Source organism: Dromiciops gliroides, chromosome 6, assembly GCF_019393635.1.
Source record: "Dromiciops gliroides isolate mDroGli1 chromosome 6, mDroGli1.pri, whole genome shotgun sequence".
Lineage (NCBI taxonomy): Eukaryota > Metazoa > Chordata > Mammalia > Microbiotheria > Microbiotheriidae > Dromiciops > Dromiciops gliroides.
The window spans coordinates 250,979,829-251,000,262 of record NC_057866.1 but is presented as its reverse complement, the minus strand read 5'-3'; positions in this window follow the sequence as shown (position 1 = coordinate 251,000,262).

Sequence of the window (20,434 nt, the reverse complement as noted above, 5' to 3'; positions counted from 1 at the left end):
AGGAGACTATCTGTAAATTCAGTACTGAAAAAATTCAATAGAAATAGGATTTCAAATTTCTTACTTTGGAAGTTCTAACCACAGAAATAATAATGAAGGAACAAGTAGGCCATAATTCATGAATTATATAATAGAATTCTGAAAAGAATAGAAGGAGAGAGAAATAATTAAGAGGATAAAGCATGTGCAAACTTCATGGAAAACAATATAGCAAAAGAACATTTCTTAAAATAAGAGATTAGAGTCAAGGAGTGAAGATTTTCAACCACAGGCTTCCAGGGTGAAGAAAAAGAAAGAAGAGGAAATAAAATAAATACGTAGATAAATTTAAAGAAAAAAACTAACAATTTAAGCAAATTCAATGATCTTGAGAAAGAGTAAATAAACAAGAGTAAAATGGGTGAGAGTCTATAGGAATAAACCAACATCAAAATCATGTGAGCAAAATGATTTGCAGGGAAAATGTATTATTGTAAAAGAGAAGGTGAATTAAAAATAATTCAAAATATGTAAATAAATGTAACCACAAACCTAAAAATCATAACCTTAAATATGCTTGAATTAAACAATTCAACACAATAAGATAGACAAAGAGGATAAGTAAGTAAAACCTCACAATTTACTGCACACAACTAATGCAAAAGAATTCAAGACACTTGGAGAAATAAAAATAAAGCATACCTGTGTGAGTAGGGGGAAATCACATAACCTCTCTCTGTCTCAATTTCTTCATCTGTAAAATGTAAATCTTTAAAACACTATATAAATGATCTCTGATATTGTTATTAGTCATTATTATATTTTATTCATTGTTCTGAGCCAGGCACAACTTAGGATTTGAAAATAAAAAGATATAGATTCTGACATCCAACAAAGAAGTAGATGACAATAGCATGGGAAGAATATTTAACAAGGATACAACATTGGTTTAGTTAGGTGCAGCTTTCCCATTTCATTTGCCTTATTGTGGCACACCAACCAAGAACAGCAAGTGTCAACACTGAGGAACCAGCTCATTCTTGCTCATTGCCCTTTTGTATGGTTTCAGTGTTAGTCCTATGAACCATTTAGACTTCAAGAAGGTTTTAGTTACCTTTAAAAATACTAGCCTAAAAAAGAAAAAAAAAAACCTAGCCTAGGCTTTGTGGAGTAGATAAGCTAGGTATATAAGAAAGATAATATCCTAAGATACTCCTGAAAGTGAGAACCATTGATAATATATAAAATAATAATAATAACATAAACAGCTTTTCCTAACACATATTCTCAGTATGATACTGATATGTCTGTGTGTCCTGAAAATCTGATCAGTTAACCCTAAGAAGACTAATACATCTATTAGGGAAGTAGGGGGATGTATTAGTGATATTCATGGTGAACTTAAGCACTATTGCTTATGATATATGCATCCAAGGCAGCGAATATTGAAGACAGATTAGAGGTAGTTGAATTTAGCCCAAGAAAAAGTAAAACACCCGACCCTGGGTCTCTCTGAGAATTGCTCAGTGCCTGAATAATGAGAATGACCTGTATTCAGATACTATCTTCAGAAAGTTTATCGTTTTGTAGAGCCTCAATTACCTCCATAAACAAATTTCCCAGTCATCTTTATGCAGTCTGGTAAGTCCATTTTTACAAGTTTTTAAACACATAGAAGCTATGAAATGAAGACAATTTCTAGTCTCAATTGATGATTAACTCAATAAACTCTAGTGGCTTCAGAATAAAATATTGACTTCTTTGATTGGCATTTAAAGCTCTCAATCCCTTTCTACTTTTCCAGTCTTTTAATACATTAATTATTCCCATTCACATACGTCATGGGCCAACCATGTTGACCTATCAGCCAATAGGCTTTATCATCATGTTCCATCTTCTGTTTCCATGATTTTGTACTGGATGTCCCCCATGTTGAGAATGCTCCCCCTTCTTGATGCCATGTCTTAGGATCCCTGTTTTCCTCTAAGAGTATTCAAATGCCCCCTTGGCAGAAACCTTTTCTGGTCCCCCAGTTATGTCTCTGCCATGTATCTATTTATATACAAGTTCTCTCCCTCACTAAAATGTAAGCTCCCTGGGGGCAGAGACTATTCTTGCATTTTCTTTCTATCCCAAGTGCTTAGTTTAATACCTCATATAAAGTAAGTGCTTAATAAATTATCAATTGGCTGATTAACGTAATTTGTAATTGTAGCCTCTTTCTAAAGATTCACTTGAGCAACTCAACAAAATTAAGGAAATTATGCCAACTCAGAACACAGAAAATTCAATAACTTACTTAAAGGATCTTTCCTCCTCTATGTGCCACACTTCAATATAGAACAATTTGAAAAAAAAAATACACAGTGGCAGATGGGAATCTTACTCAAGATAGAGTTTTCCATATTTCAGAAATGACTTTATTGGGCCATAAATGATAAGATAAAGGAAAGGTTGAAATGAATAACATTTCATCTGAGAGGATTTCATGATGTTCTCATAATTTTCACTGCAGACATTGATCTTGAATCTCAAAAAAACCTTCCTGGGGGACTCTGCATTCACATTCTTTTCTAGAGTACTATATATCAACTGTTAATTATTATTGATAAAGTACCAAGTCATGGTGCTTTCAAAAGTACCCAGCTAAAAAATGCCTGAATGGGAATCAGGCTGTGGTCAGAGATTCAGAAGGAAAAACAGTCAGAAAGACATACTTAGAAGACTCTGCTGCCCACATCCACTGACCACTAGGAAAATGAAATGATATATCTGCATGTAAGGAGAGAGATCATTCTTGTAACTGCTCCAACAAGCCAGCATTATACTCTTTTTGGTGAGGAATAGAGCCTCCCCCATCCCAAACTAGGTATCTCATTCAGATTTGTTCTTAGCAGCCAGCAACAGCTTTCTCAGGGACCTCATCTCTGTCCCACAGAGACCTTTATCAATGGTAAGAAGGAATTGAAGTTTTTTGTGTCGAGGTTCTCAAGTTTTCTTACATAATGACTCTTCTGTAGTTTGTTTTTTATTTTCAGGAAGCAGGATTTAGTCCTTCTGATATCAATGATGCAGAGAACTCTTGATGAAAAAAACTACATCTACCAATACACATCATCAGTAGCTGTTCTGCAATTTATAATATGGAATAACATGATATACAGGATAGCGATCCAAGTTCAGAATCACAGGTTATTCTCTCTATAGAACAGATATGTTTGTGTCTCCTACCACAAATATTGAAGTTACTGATGGTGAATAATGTGAAGAAAGAAAATAATTTATAGAAAGTGAAGTTTTCTAGCAGATTTGGGGGCCTTACATAAATGATGTATATTGATCTAGTTAGAAATACAGGGGAGCTTTTCTTTTCTTATGTGTAATTACGACTTATCTGTCCTTTTATTAAATTTTCAAAACAGCTATTTTTATAGTTGAAAAAGAAAAAATATAATCAAAACAAATTTTTGCATATAAAATTCTATGCAGTATGGAAGTTTTCAGGGAGGGAGCAAGGTGCTGTGGCTTAAAAACCAACCTTAGAGTCAAGGAAAGATGGGTTCAAAACTTACCAGTTATATACACTGACTGTGTGACTATGAGCAAGTCACTTCACTGTTCATTGGCCCAAGCAACCTTCTGAAGACATTTGTCCATTGGCTTTGGTAGGGGAAGTTCCTTCATGGGGATTTTCATACACAGATAAATCAGACATCCAGACCAGAAAGAAATACTGAAGAGGATTTATAACTGAATAGCAAACATGTATGTCATTCCTTATTTTAAAAATTTTTGTAAAAGTAGTTCCATGCCCTTAAAGATTTAGGCATGAAGTTTTATATACAAACACACACACACGCACACACACACACACACACACACACACACACACACATACATATAGTTAGTTACGGTAGTATTTTGTTGTTTTTTTTTTTTTTTGTGAGGCAATTGGGGTTAAGTGACTTGCCCAGGGTCACAAAGCTAGTAAGTGTTAAGTGTCTGAAGCCGGATTTGAACTCAGGTACTCCTGACTCCAGGGCCGGTGCTCTATCCACTGCGCCATCTAGCTGCCCCCGGTAGTTGTTTTATAGTTAGTTATATAAATATGTCATTAGGGCTTAACCCTAGGGGTAGGAAACCTTGATCCCTTTTTTCTGACATCACTGAAGTACTAATGGATGGATGTTCCTATCCATCATTTCTAGTTCTTTCCATATGACCAACAAATTTTCTCTTCCTTTTATATAATTCTTGGCATACAAGTCTTTTAGCCCTGTTCTTTGGAGTTCCTTATTAACTCTGTGTTGCAACCTGCCCACCATATGCATTTCTATTGCCTTCTCTGTGATACTCATTTTTAATTTTAATTCTTTAGAAGCAGTAGAATTCCATTTCTCACTGCCATATAGAAAAAAAACAATTAAATGTTAATATTAATAGATAGACTTTTCCGACTTGAGGTCAATTAAAGATTTTTGCAATTTCCTGCAATCTCCTGCTCCTCCTAGTTAATTCTGGACCCAAATAATTGTCTGTTCCAGAAATGCAGAGTATTATATAAGCTTTAATAGGATATCTTTCCAAATCCATCTGGGCTCTTTCATCTCTTTGGTCTTTCCACTGTGCGTAGACAAGTCAAATTCCTTTCAATAATTATGTATCTCTTTCAATCTTCTGTAGGCTTGCTGCAACCAACACAATGTCATCTGCAAACAGAAGTACCTGAAGGATCTCACCTTCCTACATCTGCGCTCTGCTCCAGCTTTCCTCCATCATAGTGCCAAATACTTTTGTCAAGCATGCATCTCTCTGTTTTATGACATGCCTGATGTTTATTATTGGAGGTCCATTGACAGGGTTCATTTCTATTGTTACATTTTCTGGGAAATTTTGGATGTAGAGATGGGAGGCACCTTGCTGCTAAAAAGCCCGCAAGGCAGAGTCTTGTTCTACAAAGTCAAATTTGGGTTTTTTTACATCCAACAAACAAGAAGCACCCTGGAATCATATTCTCTATATTGTTCAGTAAATTGTGGAATTTTCTTTACACTTGAAGGTCTTTCTACTTGCAGAATATTTTGTTTGTAAATAGAATTGTGAAAGTTACCCACTATGTGTCTTGGAGTTTACAGCATAGGACTTTTTCCCCTCAAGTTGGTCTTTCTATTCTTTCAATTGACCCTTTGTTTACTCTGATCAGAAACTATGAGCAGTTTTCTTGCATTATGATGTCTGGGTTTTTTGACTTCTCATTCTCTTCTGGGAGATCTATAATGTTTCAGTTGCTTCTATGTATCCAATCTGCAAATTTGATATGTTTTTCTTGTGAGATAATTTTTTATCTTATTGCTTTTTACATCTTTTCTTCCAGATTGTCTTTCATTTCTGTATACTTGCTTCCCAATCCATTATTTATTCTCTCTCTTATTCCTTTGGTGGAACTTGTCACCATGTATTCAAGTACTTCTATTTTGCCAATTATTTCTGAAATGCAGGCCAAAAATTCTGTGCTCATAATTCTTATATCTCTTTTAGATTATTCTGCTTGGGTTCTGTTCTCCTTTGAAAATCCACAAGTTCCTCATCCTCACTGGGTGTTGATTACTTTTCCTTTGTTTTCCTTTTTTTTAAAGTAAGTTTTACTGATATCTTTTGTTTGCTATATTTTACTTCACCATTGTTTCCTCCAGTATCCCTTGCTGTCATAGGGGGGTATCCTTATAAAACACATTTTTTTTCTTTTTTCTTTCTTTCTTTCTTTCTTTCTTTCTTTTTTTTTTTTTTTGGTGAGGCGGTTGGGGTTAAGTGACTTGCCCAGAGTCACAAAACTAATAAATGTTAAATGTCTGAGTCCAGATTTGAACTCATGTCCTCCTGAATCCAGGACCAGTGCTTTATCCACTGTACCACCTAGATTCCTCCAAACATATTTTTAAATAGATAAAATACATAAAAGGGAGAAAATCAGGGTAAATGACAAATTGAAAACATCTGAAAATTTGTACTACATTTGTGAACTTAGTTTTTGGAAGGAATGCTTCAAAGATTTCTCTATTATTGAATGGCCATTCATGTCATTTTTGGTTGTATTATCTTGATTTCCTCTGTTCTTTGGAATATATTATTCAAGTGCCTTTTGTAGTTTCTGGTGGATACAGAATAGTTTCGTGTTATTTGAAATTTCTTTCCTTAACTGTAAATGTCTTTCTCATGATTATTTGCAAAGTTTCATGAAAGTCATTTGAATTATTCAATGTAATTATTGTGTATATTGAAATTGGCAGCATAGCTTTTTCTTTTCTTATTTTTTTTTTCTGGAGGCTATCTATAGATATCTTAAATAGTCACTTCTTTCTGCACTCAGAAGTTCTAAGAAGTTTTCCTGTATTGTTTCTTATATTATGATGTTTGGGTTTTTTATTTCTTGTGTTCTGAGAAATTGAGAATCCCTATGTTATCTCTATACATCCTATCTTTAAGATCAATATCTTTTGGGGGGCAGCTAGGTGATGCAGTGGATAAAGCACCAGCCCTGGATTCAGGAGTACTTGGGTTCAAATCCAGCCTCAGACACTTGACACTTACTAGCTGTGTGACCTTGGGCAAGTCACTTAATCCTCATTGCCCCACCAAAAAACAAAAAACAACAAAAAAAGATCAATATCTTTTTCTTATATAGTGATGAGGTTTTCTTTTACTATGATGCATTTTGATTTTCTTCTTCCTGATTGTCTTCATCTTCTGTGATGCATTTGTCTTTTAAATTAGCCCTTCTCTCTTTTTGTTTCTTTGCTGAGATTTAGCAAGGCAATAAGCATTTCTATATGCTTACTGTGCACCAGGAACTGTGCTAAGGGCTGGGAATACAAACAAAAGTGAAAAGAAAAAAGCCACCCAGCCAGGAGTATATTGGTTAATGTTTTAACACCTGACTCTGGGGGGGAGGGGAGGGGGGAAGTATACACAATGTATTTTTAAATTTAATCTACATTATTATCATTTTACTTACTTTCTTATATCTAGAGTAGACAATCAAGAAAACAGTAAATCATGTCCCAGTTTGTAGAGTTTGCTAATTTCCAAGGTGCAAATGCTCACACTGAAAATATTTAAAATTGTTTTTTCCAGGCTATTCAAGCTGGCTCCAGCACACCCCTAATCTCAGCTATCAGGGATTATACATTCTAATGATAGAAGACAACATGTAAAAAGAAACTTTAAAAATGGAGGTGAGAGGTAGGTGGAAGTACCCATGCTATGGCATGATGTCAAAGTCTTCTTTAAGATCAAGGTGTTTTACCTGTGAAGAGAAGGATGTTCTTTTTAAGTTATTGCCTTCTTCCTCCTACTTTTCTTCCAGGTTGTCCTTTACTTCTTTGAATTGGTATCCCATCATCAGTTATTTTGTTTCCTAGGAGAGACACACCACTGTGTATTCAACTTTGTTTATTTATTTGTTTGTTTTCCTAGTTTGTCAATTATCAATACTATGCAGGGCAAAAATTCTGTTTTCAATTTCTGTTTCTTTCTCAAATAAATTTTGAAACCATCCTCCTTTGGTTCAATTCTTGTGTCAGACTCCACATAGTCCTCTCCATCATTGGGTTTTGATGCATTTTTCTTCATTTCCAGTCAGTGTCTTCATTTCCTTTCTTTTCACTTTTTTATTAACTCTGCAGTCTCACATCTGACCTCATCATTCAACTAAACCTGCTCTCTCCAAAGTTAGCAGTGATCTTATAATAGCCCAATCTAATGGCCTTTTCTCAAATCTCATATTTCTTGACATCTCTTCAAACTTTAACATTACTGTCTATCACTCTCTTCTCCTTGATATTTTCTTTTGTCAAAGTTTCTATGACATTGTTCTCTTCTGCTTCTCCTTTTCCCTAAGTCCTCTTCAGTATCCTTTGCTGGATATTCATCCAGGTAATGCCTACTAACTATGCCCAAGGCTCTGATCTGGGCCCTGTCCACTTTCCCCCTCTATTATTGTCTTTGGTGATCTCATTAACTCCCATGGATTCAATGAACACCTCTAATCAGATGATTTAGGAAACACTTTTTCCATCCCCAACCACTTATGTTTTATAGACATCTTATCCTTGTCCAAAACAGAACAAATTATCTTTGCTCCAAATTCTCCTGTCTTCTTAACTTCTGATTCTAGCACACTCTATATTCAATCAATTGCAAAGTTCTATTGTTTCTACCTTCATAACATCTCTAGTATATACCCCATATGCCCCTCTAACTTTTCCACCACACTAGTCCAGGCCCTAACTATTAAAATAGCATTTTAGTTGGTCTCCCTGCCTCAAATGTCTCCTGACTCCACTCCCTCCTCCATTCAGTTACCAAATTGTTCTTTCCAAAGTTCACCACCGCCACCCCACTTCCATTCAACCAACTCCAGCAGCAACCTATTCCCTCCGGGATCAAATGCAAAGCAAAAGCTTTGGCTTTTTTTTTTTTTTTTGGTAAGGCAATTGGGGTTAAGCGACTTGCCCAGGGTCACACAGCTAGTAAGTGTTAAGTGTCTGAGGTCAAATTCGAACTCAGGTCCTCCTGAATCCAAGGCTGGTGCTCTATCCACTGCACCACCTAGCTGCCCCAAAAGTTTTGTCTTTTAAAGTCTTTCATAACCCAGACACTTCTTTCCTGTACATTGTTTTTAGACCTTACTCTTCTCCACATATCCTGCAGTCCAGTGAGACTTGCCTCCTGGGTTTCCTTGCCTGTGGCATATCTTCCCATTTCAGCATTTTCACTATCTATCTATACTTTATGCCTGCAATTCTTTCCCTCCTTTTGCCTACCTCCTGGCTTCCCTGATTTCCTTCTAAAGTCCCTCTTTCTCCAAGAAGACTTTCCAAGTCCCCCTTAATCTTGATGAGATTATTTCCAATTTACTTTGTACCATTTACCTTTTATTGTCTTGTTCGTACATGGTTGTTTATGTGTTGTCTCTCCAACTAAACTCTGAACTCCTTAAGGGCTAGTTTTTAGACTAGTATTTAAACTGGTTGTTAAATTATTTTTGTTTGCCTTTTGTCACAGAATAGGTATGAGGGCAAGGTCATGGGGTGGGTACATAGAGAATGCAGTAGCTGTAAGGGAACTGCTGAGTGGATCCCAAAGTACAAGCCCCACCCATTTTGCCACTCTGTTGAGCATAGAAGCTGGCAGAATAGAGGGTGCAGAGGGAGTTAGGGATGGGAGAAAATGTCTAGTTCTCCATTTTGTTTGTCATGTCCCAATCACTTAATCATAAAATTACATGGAGAAAAGATCTTCCCCTTTCCCAGCCCATCATCCAAGCCATTCATTATCTTTGGACATTTTTTCTTTATATGTTTGTACCTCAGTTTTGCATTCTATAAGACTTGATATAGGATTTGTATTTAGTCCTCTTCCTGGGAAAATATATTAGGATTTTGTGAAGATTGATGTGAATGTCTCTTTGTGCTTTTTTTTTTCTTTTTTTTTTTTAGTGAGGCAATTGGGGTTAAGTGACTTGCCCAGGGTCACACAGCTAGTAAGTGTTAAGTGTCTGAGGCTGGATTTGAACTCAGATACTCCTGACTAGAGGGCCAGTGCTCTATCCACTGCGGCCCCTAGATGCCCCACTCTCTTTGTGCTTCTTAAAAAAAAGATGTTCTGCAAACAGAAGCAATATAAGCTCCTAATAATGTTATTATTGCTGCTGTTAATGAATTTAATCTTAGAAGCTAATACATCTGTTTTCAAATAAGACTTGCCCTTAAAATCTTGTTTATACATAGAGGAAATGATGCCGCTTTCTTTCTTTTTCGTTTTTCTTTTTCTTTGTTTATTTTGTTTTCAAGTGGCAATGAGGGTTAAGTGACTTGCCCAGGGTCACACAGCTAGTAAATGTCAAGTATCTGAGGCCATATTTGAACTCAGGTCCTCCTGACTCCAGGGCCAGTACTCTATCTACTGTACCACTTAGCTGCCCTGTGACTGTATTTCTTGAATAAAGAGTATAAGTCATTTATAATAAAAGAACTCAGAAAGTGGGGCAAGTTTTCTTTTTTTGTGTGTGGGGGACAATGGGGGTTAAGGGACTTGCCCAGGGTCACACAGCTGGTAAGTGTCAAATGTCTGAGGCTGGAAATTTTGCACAAGTTTTCTTGTTCAGACATAACCACTGTTTGTGCCCAAGGGTACTCACCACCACTTGTATGCATATATAGAGTAGTAATTTCCAGAATTTCTCTATGGAAAGCCAAAGATCATAACTAAAAAGCAATAAAAACAATAGTCTTTGGATTAAATATCTTCTCCATGAAGTTAGAGAAAATAGAGCATGATAGACACATAAATCTAGTGTGAAGTCAATAATTCTCTAACTTACTCTTTTTTATTTCTAGTAAATAGCAATCTGATCTTTCACAGTGATACCATAGTTTAAAAAAATGTCTGTTTCAAGAATACTGGTCTTTGAACAGTCAGCAAAGCTGCCACAACTCAAAAATCATTATGATCACCTATTTCCGGAAGCATGGCACTAACAACATTTGGTAGGATCAAAGGAAATTTACAGAGGGCATAGCCTTCAGTAACCCTCATCCAATCAGGTACTGTGTGTAATCAATACAGCATTTCATATTGTTCCACCTCAAGCCAAATGTGAGGATTTCTCTGAGAAACAATCCCACCTGCACTTCCAATGAGCAGAGTGAAAATGAAAGTAGAAAGTACTATTTTTATTAGTGCTTATGAGGGATGTTTTTATCTTTGTGTCTGAAGTTTCTGAGTATATCACACAGCAAATTCTTAATAAATGCCAATTGATTGATTGATTGAATAAAATATATTGGGTTCTACACAAGTAAATGAATCTTAACTATTCAAAGAAGAAGAAAATAGATTCCCTCTAATCTCTACTTGGGGCAGTCAGGTGGTAAAGTGGATAGCGTGCTGGGCCTGGGATAGAAAGAATTATCTTCCTGAGTTCAACTCTGGTCTCAAATACTTACCAGCTTTATGATCCTAGGCAAGTCATTTAATCCTGTGTGCCTTGGTTTCCATCTTTGTAAAATGATTGGAGAAGGAAATAGCAAACCACTTTAGTATCTGCCAAGGAAATCCTAAGTGGCATCACCAAGAGTCGGACAACTGACCAATACACCTCTACTTAGACCAAATAAAATCACTAATGATTGGATTCTCGGTGCCTTTAGGTGTCCAATTCTATGATTATTTCAAGATTAGATTCTCAAAAGGGTTTTCAGAATGATGTATAACTAGGTCAGATTATCAGATTTCATAGGAAAGATTTATCAGCTATTTTATCCAGAAGGTCCCAATAAATAGTTCAGGTTGTTTACATTCAACCTAGGCAATAACAGACTCCTGCAGATAGAGGACATATCCTAGTCCCTACATACAGTCCCCTGTATGTATAAAGTGCCCAGTTGTATCTATACACTCATATATATATATATATATATATATATATATATATATCTCCTGTGTGTCTAGATATACTACTGCTACTGCTGCTGCTGCTACCACTACCACTAGTAGTAATAATGATAATAATAATTAGCTTTTACATAATACCTGTGTAATGATTGGAATAACGCCACCTGCTGGATACTTACTGTAGAAGAGTTCTGCCCATGAAGGGAAGGTCTTTGAGGGCAAGACCAGGAGTCAGGAAGTGACGCGGACTAGTGGGAGGAGGAAGGAAGAGACTGGCGCTCAGTCTCGGGCCTTCTTTTCCTCTGGACTCTGGTGGAGAAGGGAGCTAGAAATGTGCTCTCCCTTTAATAGATAGAAATCTAGGCCTTTTTCTCTCTCTTTACCAAATTCTTATTCTCCTTAATAAATGCTTAAAAGTCTAACTCTTGCTAAAGCTTATAATTTATTGGCGACCACTCATTAGATATTTTAGACAGTTTAGCTAGAATTTTAGCCTTAACAGATGGCTGACCACGAAGAGGAAAGCTAAACCTCAGTCTTCTGATCTTCTGGTTGGGTAAGAAATTTCCCCTACTAAGTACTGGTGTACTGGCTGTGTTTTCCCTTTAAATTTTTTTGAATGGAACTTTTAAACTCCCTAATTACCCTATTTTTGATTTTAGTCTGTTTAACCAGACAAATGGGAGATAAGATCATGTTAATGCTTTGTTTTTGTGGATTTTCTATTTTTCTTTTTATTTTTGTTAAAAGAGCCAGCAACTTACTCACACAAGGAAATATCTCTCCCTCTCCCAACCATGCTTTTTCAGAGAAACCTGAAGAGATTCCTGCAGCTTTTCCCAGTTCTAACACTAATTGTTGCTCTAATTTTGCATGCCTGGAGGCAATGACCCACCCTCTTGAAGCTTTTAATCCCCTAGCACCTGGAGGCAAAGTGGGGGAAGAGGAATCCAGGCCTGAGTTCAAAATCAAGTCTGATTCAAATTGCTCTGGTCCCTCCCCTCCTCTCCAGACCCCACCCTCTACTCCTCCCATGGCCAAGCCCATTGCTTCCCTGGCCTGGGAAGTCCAGAAATCTAATGCTCATGAGCAACTTTCTCTAACTACATTTGCAGCTTCAGGCTCAGCCCTTCCCTAGCCTGGCTGTGCTTCTGAGACAACTTTAGAAAACCCTTTAAATTCCAGATATGCTCGATTTGTTCATAATTTTGCTAACCTGCTTTTGTCTTTAATTAGTAATCTTATAAAGCGTTTGTATGGTGAAAAGCCCGACAGACAATATAGAGGGGTTAAAGAAGAAAAACTTAAGCTGAATAAGAATGACAATCAACATAGTTCAAGACTCTGCTTCTTTTGCCATGGAAGGGTATATATTTTACAGAAATGTAGAAGTAAGCAGCAAGGTATTGATATGAGTATTGGGGATTTTAGATATCGGAATCAAAAGTGTTCTGAATTCACTCAGAGTATTAATGTCAGTTCAGAGGTTACATAGGATTTCTATGCTATTATATATACATTTTGAAATTAATGGTATGGGTTTATTTTCATAGAGATTTTCAGGCTTTTGAGATTGTGTCTTATACTTAGTTTTTAAAACAAGGAGAATATTTGTAAAAGCTTTTTATAGTTGTGATCAAGTTTATATTTTATAAGACTCATTAATATTAAGTTCATATTCATTTAGATTTCCCTAGTTTGAATTTCATTGTCTTTTATTGTTCCATGTGTATTTTCTTCTATTCATTTATCTAATTTTGAAAAAATTGCAAGATGGTTTTGATTTCATAATACAATGTTAATTCTAGGAGTATTGTGCTCCCATGTTCTGAGTTGTTTGTTTTTGTTATTTTTTCTCAACTGATTATTTGATCAAACTCTTCAAAGCATTTCCCTGGCAAATTGGTTGCCATGGCAAGTGTAAATTGATTCTAGAAGTATTATTTTTGATAAGCATACTCAAAAAAAAAAAAAGAGGGGAACATTTGTAAAAGTTTTCTTTTTTTAAAAAAAGTTTTCTTTGAGATTCTGTTGTGCTTTAACTTGTATTTAAATATGTTCAGATTTTTCACAAAAGTAATTGTATACTAAGTACAAAAAAGGGGTATTATTTGAAATTGTTGCATAATTATATATTATATTTTGAGTCAAGATGTATTCACATTTTTTGCAATCATTTATTATCCTCAATTTTAAATCCATATAAGACTTGGATTATGGGAACTTATCATTTAAGACATTAATTGCCTTTATTCTGAGTTATCAGATGCCAGTTGGCCAAGATGCCATCCAATCACAAGAGGAATACATGCAAGAGCAGACACTGAACTGTCACATGAGGGGAGACATGCATGAAGTCAAGGTATGGCCGAGGGAACGGCTTTTGACAAATGTTGAGGTTGGATTCTCTTGGTTTAATATTTTATTTTATTTTTCCCCACAATATTGTACAGATGGCTGGAAGTATTCATCCCACCCATCTCACTTCTACACCTGGCTTCTATGCTCCCTCCTATATGCCTGATGCCATGGAACATCTCAATCCCATGCATCTGATTAAGTCTGACTCAGTTTCCTCCAATATGTTCGGTGGCATGGACATATATTCCATCCACCTATTTTAAGCCTGGCATACTGCATGGACAGTACATACTGCTCAAGTGTGGGAATGCTCATATCCCATCATTTCTCTGTTCTTTTATGGTAACCCCCATAATTATCTCAGGTGTCATGATAAATACAGTGTTGAATTTGGCCTTGACACCTGTTACCAATTATATTAGATTTTTTAATTTCTCATAATGGCATGAGGATAATTAGGCAGATGATGCAAAAAGTGATGAAACAAAGATAAAAAATTATTTTTAATAATTAATATCGCAGCAATTGTCTTCTCAATTACCCTCCATAAGGGGGGGGACTATAGTAATATTATAATTTTAAAGAATGGTTCAATTTTTGTTTTATTATATGTTTCATGTGTAACAACTAAGATTCTGAATTCCCTTAGACATGTTTTTGAGAACTTTCATTGTTTGATTTGATTATTGACAAAGCTATTTTAAAGTTGTGTTAAGCTCAATTTTGTAGGAAATTTTCCTGGCTGATTACCAGCATCCATACCTCAACCCCTGAAAAGACTTCCATTCCATGACTACACCTAGAGGACATCTGAGAAAAGACTTTCAGAGACTTTAAATGAATAGTTTTATTTTGTTTTTTTCTCTTTTCTTTTTCTGTTATAATATACACCATCTGTAATATGTATTCTCTGCAGAGGCCCTCCCTTTGCAAGACTAATGTCAAAGCGTCGGTTCATGAGGACAAAAAAAAAAATCACCCCTCTGGACAAAACTTTCCTCTCTTCCTTTTCTATATTGTTGTTCACATATTATTAGTTAGCAATAGTTATTATATTCTTTTTACTGTTCCGTCAAGGAAACATTTTGTTTCTTGAGGAACAACAGGGGGGACTGTAACGATTGGAATAACGCCACCTGCTGGATACTTACTGTAGAAGAGTTCTGCCCATGAAGGGAAGGTCTTTGAGGGCAAGACCAGGAGTCAGGAAGTGACGCGGACTAGTGGGAGGAGGAAGGAAGAGACTGGCGCTCAGTCTCGGGCCTTCTTTTCCTCTGGACTCTGGTGGAGAAGGGAGCTAGAAATGTGCTCTCCCTTTAATAGATAGAAATCTAGGCCTTTTTCTCTCTCTTTACCAAATTCTTATTCTCCTTAATAAATGCTTAAAAGTCTAACTCTTGCTAAAGCTTATAATTTATTGGCGACCACTCATTAGATATTTTAGACAGTTTAGCTAGAATTTTAGCCTTAACACCTGTAATGTGCCAAGCATTATTTTAAGTGATTTACAAATATTTCATTTGATCGTAGAATAACACAGTTAAGTAGATGTTAATATTTTTCCCATTTTATAGTTCAGGAAACTGAGGGAAAGAAAAATCAAGTGACTTGTCCAAATTCAAACATCTAATAAGTGTTTGAGGACAGATTTGAACACAGGTCTTCCTGACTCTGAGTCTAATGTTCCATCCATTGTGCCACCTATCTGTTTCTTGCATAGAAATTCAGTGTTCATTGAGGCAAAAATGTTGATCTTAGATTTATAGGTGTGGACATGAGTCCAAGTTCTAATATTACTTACTTCTGTGATTTTAAGCAAGGTTTAATATCTCTCTGCCTCAGTTCTCCAATTGGTGAAATAGGAAAAATAATATTTACATCACAAGGTTCTTACAAGGAAAGTGATCTATAAACTTAAAAGATTATATAAATGAGGCATTACTTTCTTGTATTGCATAAATTGTCTTTGTAACTTATCTTTTAATGTAATATTTCTATCTTTCATTATAACATGTTGTTATTTGTCCTTCATTTTTTTTTTTTTGGTGAGGCAATTGGGGTTAAGTGACTTGCCCAGGGTCACACAGCTAGTAAGGATCAAATGTCTGAGGCCAGATTTGAACTCAGGTCCTCCTGAATCCAAGGCCAGTGCTTTATCTACTGCACCACCCAGCTGCCCCCTTGTCCTTCATTCTTGAAGAGGATCATGACATTGAGGTGATATCATGACTTGCACTGAATTGGATTTAAGTTAGGGAGGGTTATGCAAATTCACCAACCTCACTCTCTCCCCCAGAGCCATGTAGATCCAGTGGCAAGATATATATCAGGACTACTGGAGATGTCTCCTGACATTTAAGGCAATCAGGATTAAGTGGCTTGCCCAGGGTCACACAGCTAATAAGTGTCTAAGGTGAGATTTGAACTCAGGTCCCCCGAAATTCAGGGCCAGTGGTCTATCACTATACCACCTAACTGCCGTACATAATATGATAGAATAGAATGATATTAAGAATATTAGGGGGCAGCTAGATGGTGCAGTGGTTAAAGCGCTGGCCCTGGATTCAGGAGTACCTGAGTTCAAATTTAGCCTCAGACACTTGACACTTACTAGCTTTGTGATCATGGGCAGGTCACTTAACCCCCATTGCCTCCCCCCCCCCCCAAAAAAAAAGAATATTAGATTACTTTTAGAATAGGCAGGACACATTTTGGAATGGGTGAAAGGACCATGTAAGGAAGATCTCTGGCTTTGCTAAACCATATATAACAGCAGCAACAACAACAGCAGCAGCAGCAGCAATAACATCTTTTAAAATATGGAGGCACAGAAGAAAATATCAAACCTATGTGGGAACAATATGAATTACATATCATCCCTGTTATCCTATCTGCTGCTTGTGATGTCTCTCGGATGCTTACATTGATCCCCCAGAAGATGAGCTTACAATCCAATACTTTTATCCAATTACAAAAGACAGTCAATTTGTCCAGCTGCATTATGGTCCACAGGACACTAAATATAAAAGAAAATAGTAGAACTAAAATGTTACAGAATCATTTCCATCCAGACTCTTATTTAAAGAATGAGAATTGGATAATAATACCCTAAAATATTTATATGTAACATAATAATATTAATTATATATTTTATAATGAAACAAGTATAACTATTATTGTTAGTATTATTTCATTATCAATTATTTCATTGGGGTTTGCATAGAAATAACCTAGGACAAGTTGCTATCTTTTTATGTATTTAATATTCTGTGGATTATTGCAGAGGCAGGTAAAATAAATGCCTTTTTTAATTAGTATATAAGCTCATTCTCTGTAAGCTCACTGCAAGCATGCAGTGACAGGATATCAGGGGTGATACTCCTCATATTTTTTACATATGATTTTAATCTCCTCAGCTAGGTCTTTGAATTTTGAAAATATATTGCTCCAAAAAAAGAAGGAAAATATATTTCTCCGTGTTGTTTAATGTATTAATATTCATTAACAATTATATTTGTATATTATATACACACATAATAATACTTTATATAATAACATATTATAAAGAGGCAGATGCGGAAAATTTCTAGTCCTCTTTCTGGTCATAAAAGGCCCAACAAATTAAAACAAAAGTTGGATCTAATGAGAAAAAGGGTTACCCAGAAGTTGTTCTCTACAGTTAGAGTTCATTCTACTGTGTAATTTTTTTTTGTCCTTATAGAATAGTTTACCCCAAACAAGAAGTGAGGGAGGTGTTTTTTTAAAAAATCAACTGTATCAACATAGTAAACACGAGAGACTCACAAGCATGCATTGATAATAAGATATAAATTACACAAATGGCAGTGCTAGCTCCTACCCTTTGTCACATTTGGGTTTTGATAGAATTTCTGGAGTTCATGTTAAATTAAAATTTTCAGTGGCCTCAGGTCCCTTAAATTTTCCTTCTCCAAATTATAGGAACTCTTCAATTTTATCTAAACTAGATTTTAAAGTGAAATTACTTCTTATGACTACCCTATAGTAGTTGGAGACACATTGCAGTTGAACAAGGAGCTAAAAGTACCATTAACAAAAAATAATAATGAGCCCTTGCCTATAACTTAAGAGACCTGAATTTGCTATTAGGAAGAATCAGTGCATAGTGAAAGTGCTCATGTCTTCAGTCCATTTCATATGCATATGTGATTTGCCTAATATAGCAGGTCAGCACCATCTGTGCTCACTGAAGTTTTTGTAGTAGGTGAAGTTTTGATATTTCTTATTCTTTTTTTTAATCTTCCCTCCTAGTGATAAATAAACTTCACTAACTTGTCTATCCAGTATTAAGCTGATTAGCATGATAGTTTCAAGTTGGGCCAATATGTATCCCTATCTTGTCCTATCCATTTATTTGATTAATAGGAAGAGTTATGTCACACTGACTGAGGTAATAAATTCAATCAATAATTGATCGAGCCAAATGGTGGGGCCCAATTTCTCATCATTTCAGAGTCCAATAATGAAGCCTTCACAGAGCAGGTTCACAATGGTCTCAACGTAGTTCCCACAATGTATCCCACTGAGTTGTGTTCACCTACTATACCTTTTCTTCTGCTACTCACAGAAAAGACAATGAGATATCAAAAGCTCACAATCGACAAAGTCTATGGACTGAAAGTTTTCTCGTTACAGAGGAAGTACATCAAATAAAAAAAAATTAAGAGCAATTTAAATACAAGAATAAATTAATAACAATAATAAAGATTCAGGATTAGATTATCCTTAGAGTATGGATTTATTGATCAACACAGATTATGCAAGGAAATTGTAAAAAATGTTCACCTCTGTTCACTACAGTCTGTAAAAAATTAACTCAACAGATATTTAACAAGACAAAATCTGTTGTGGCATCATGCATATTTGTTATTGGATATAACTTGGGTTTCAAGTCTGCAGTGTTTTGTCTAAGACTCTCCTAAGTATTGCATCTAATGATGACTCAACACTGCATGCCTACGTGAGAGGAAGAGTTGGTTGAGAGTGCTTTGGAGAGGAAAGAAATTCTTGCTTTTCTACTTCAAGATACCAGACTCTCTTCAGGTCTGACTCCAGGGAAGAGAAAGAGTAAGTCCCTTTTGTAAACCTTTAAGGGGAAGTGGGCTTCTCAACACGTCCCTGATTTTCAAGATGACTCCCTAGAAATTTAGGGGAATTTCCTCTTAGTGAATTTGGAACCTCTCTTGGGTGGGCAAGATGTCATTTCACTCTGATCTGAAGAATGCATTGACTCACTTATATTATTACATATTCTGATCTATAGAACTCCAATTTCTGTTTGCTATCTGCTTGGATGAATGACTTTATTCACTATTCATTTTTTGTAATGATCTTTTGCCTAACTACCATTTGGTGAAAAAGAGTCCATTTTGAGGGTGCCAGCTTGGGTTTCCCCCTCTCTTACAGGATGATAATGAAGGAATCAAGCAGTTTTGTTTATTTTTAACCTAATATAATTGTGCCCCCAGACCATCAATATTTAGGGGGCTAAATAGATATAATTTTGTTGCAATATCTTCTCTCAGAGGAGAGAACTAGCAACTGGCATAGTGTCTCCTTCTGTTCTCCTCCAGTCATGAATAAAAGTATCCCTTGGAGAGGGATGGGGAAGATTCTAGTGATCTAGCTATACCTCCTCACAAACTATATTTATACAACTCATGTATACATACGCAGTTTACCTGAGAAGCACACACTTACATAAAAAGAGTTTATGATGGTAAATCAAGACCAGGTCATTGTGATCAGAAATTACAGACAAGTTATCCTTAAAGGGTACAGACTTATTGATCCATGCAGATTATGCTAAAAAATGGTAAAAACAAAATAAAACAAAAAACACTATGCGACACAGACCTGTAGACAAACTTACATCTGCTGAAAATGGAGTGCTACAAAGCATTTTAGCTAGTCACCAAATCAAATATTTACTATCTTCCTAAATGAAGATAATATACTTCTGGACTATTGTTTAAGTATAGTACAGTAGTAATAGTATAGTATTAGCCCAGTAATAGTCTACCAGTAAATAGAGACATCAAAATATATTTAAAGATTGAAAAAATCAACTATAATGAAACTAGATTGTTATCCCATGTAGAACTGCTCCCCACAATCACCCAGACATTACTCTGATCAAAAAAATGTTTAAAGTGGATATCATATTAAGTATACATAATCTCCAACATATGTGGAAAGAAAAGTTTTCAAAACATAGAGACCTAGTGGAAGAAATCAGATTGTGTGGGAATAAGGTAAAAAATAGGTTACCTCCATCATCTTGTGTGCTACTTGATCTGTTCCTAAGATGCTCTCTACTTTCCTACAGAAGACAAACTATCTGATACTTTTATTGAGTTATAAAAAGCAGTTCTTTTATTCACCTCTACAGTAATCCAGAAAACATAAAATAAAAGGGAATTATAGCAGTGTGGATACTTGACCTAGCACCATTTATATCAGAATAATTGAAAATTCTAAGAATACATGAATAACAGTAACAGTCCTAAACATTCTTTTAATGAGATTGTGGAAGATAAAGTTACCACCAATGCTTTTGTTTACATACAAAATGCTATCTTTTTATCTTCCTGCACCAATA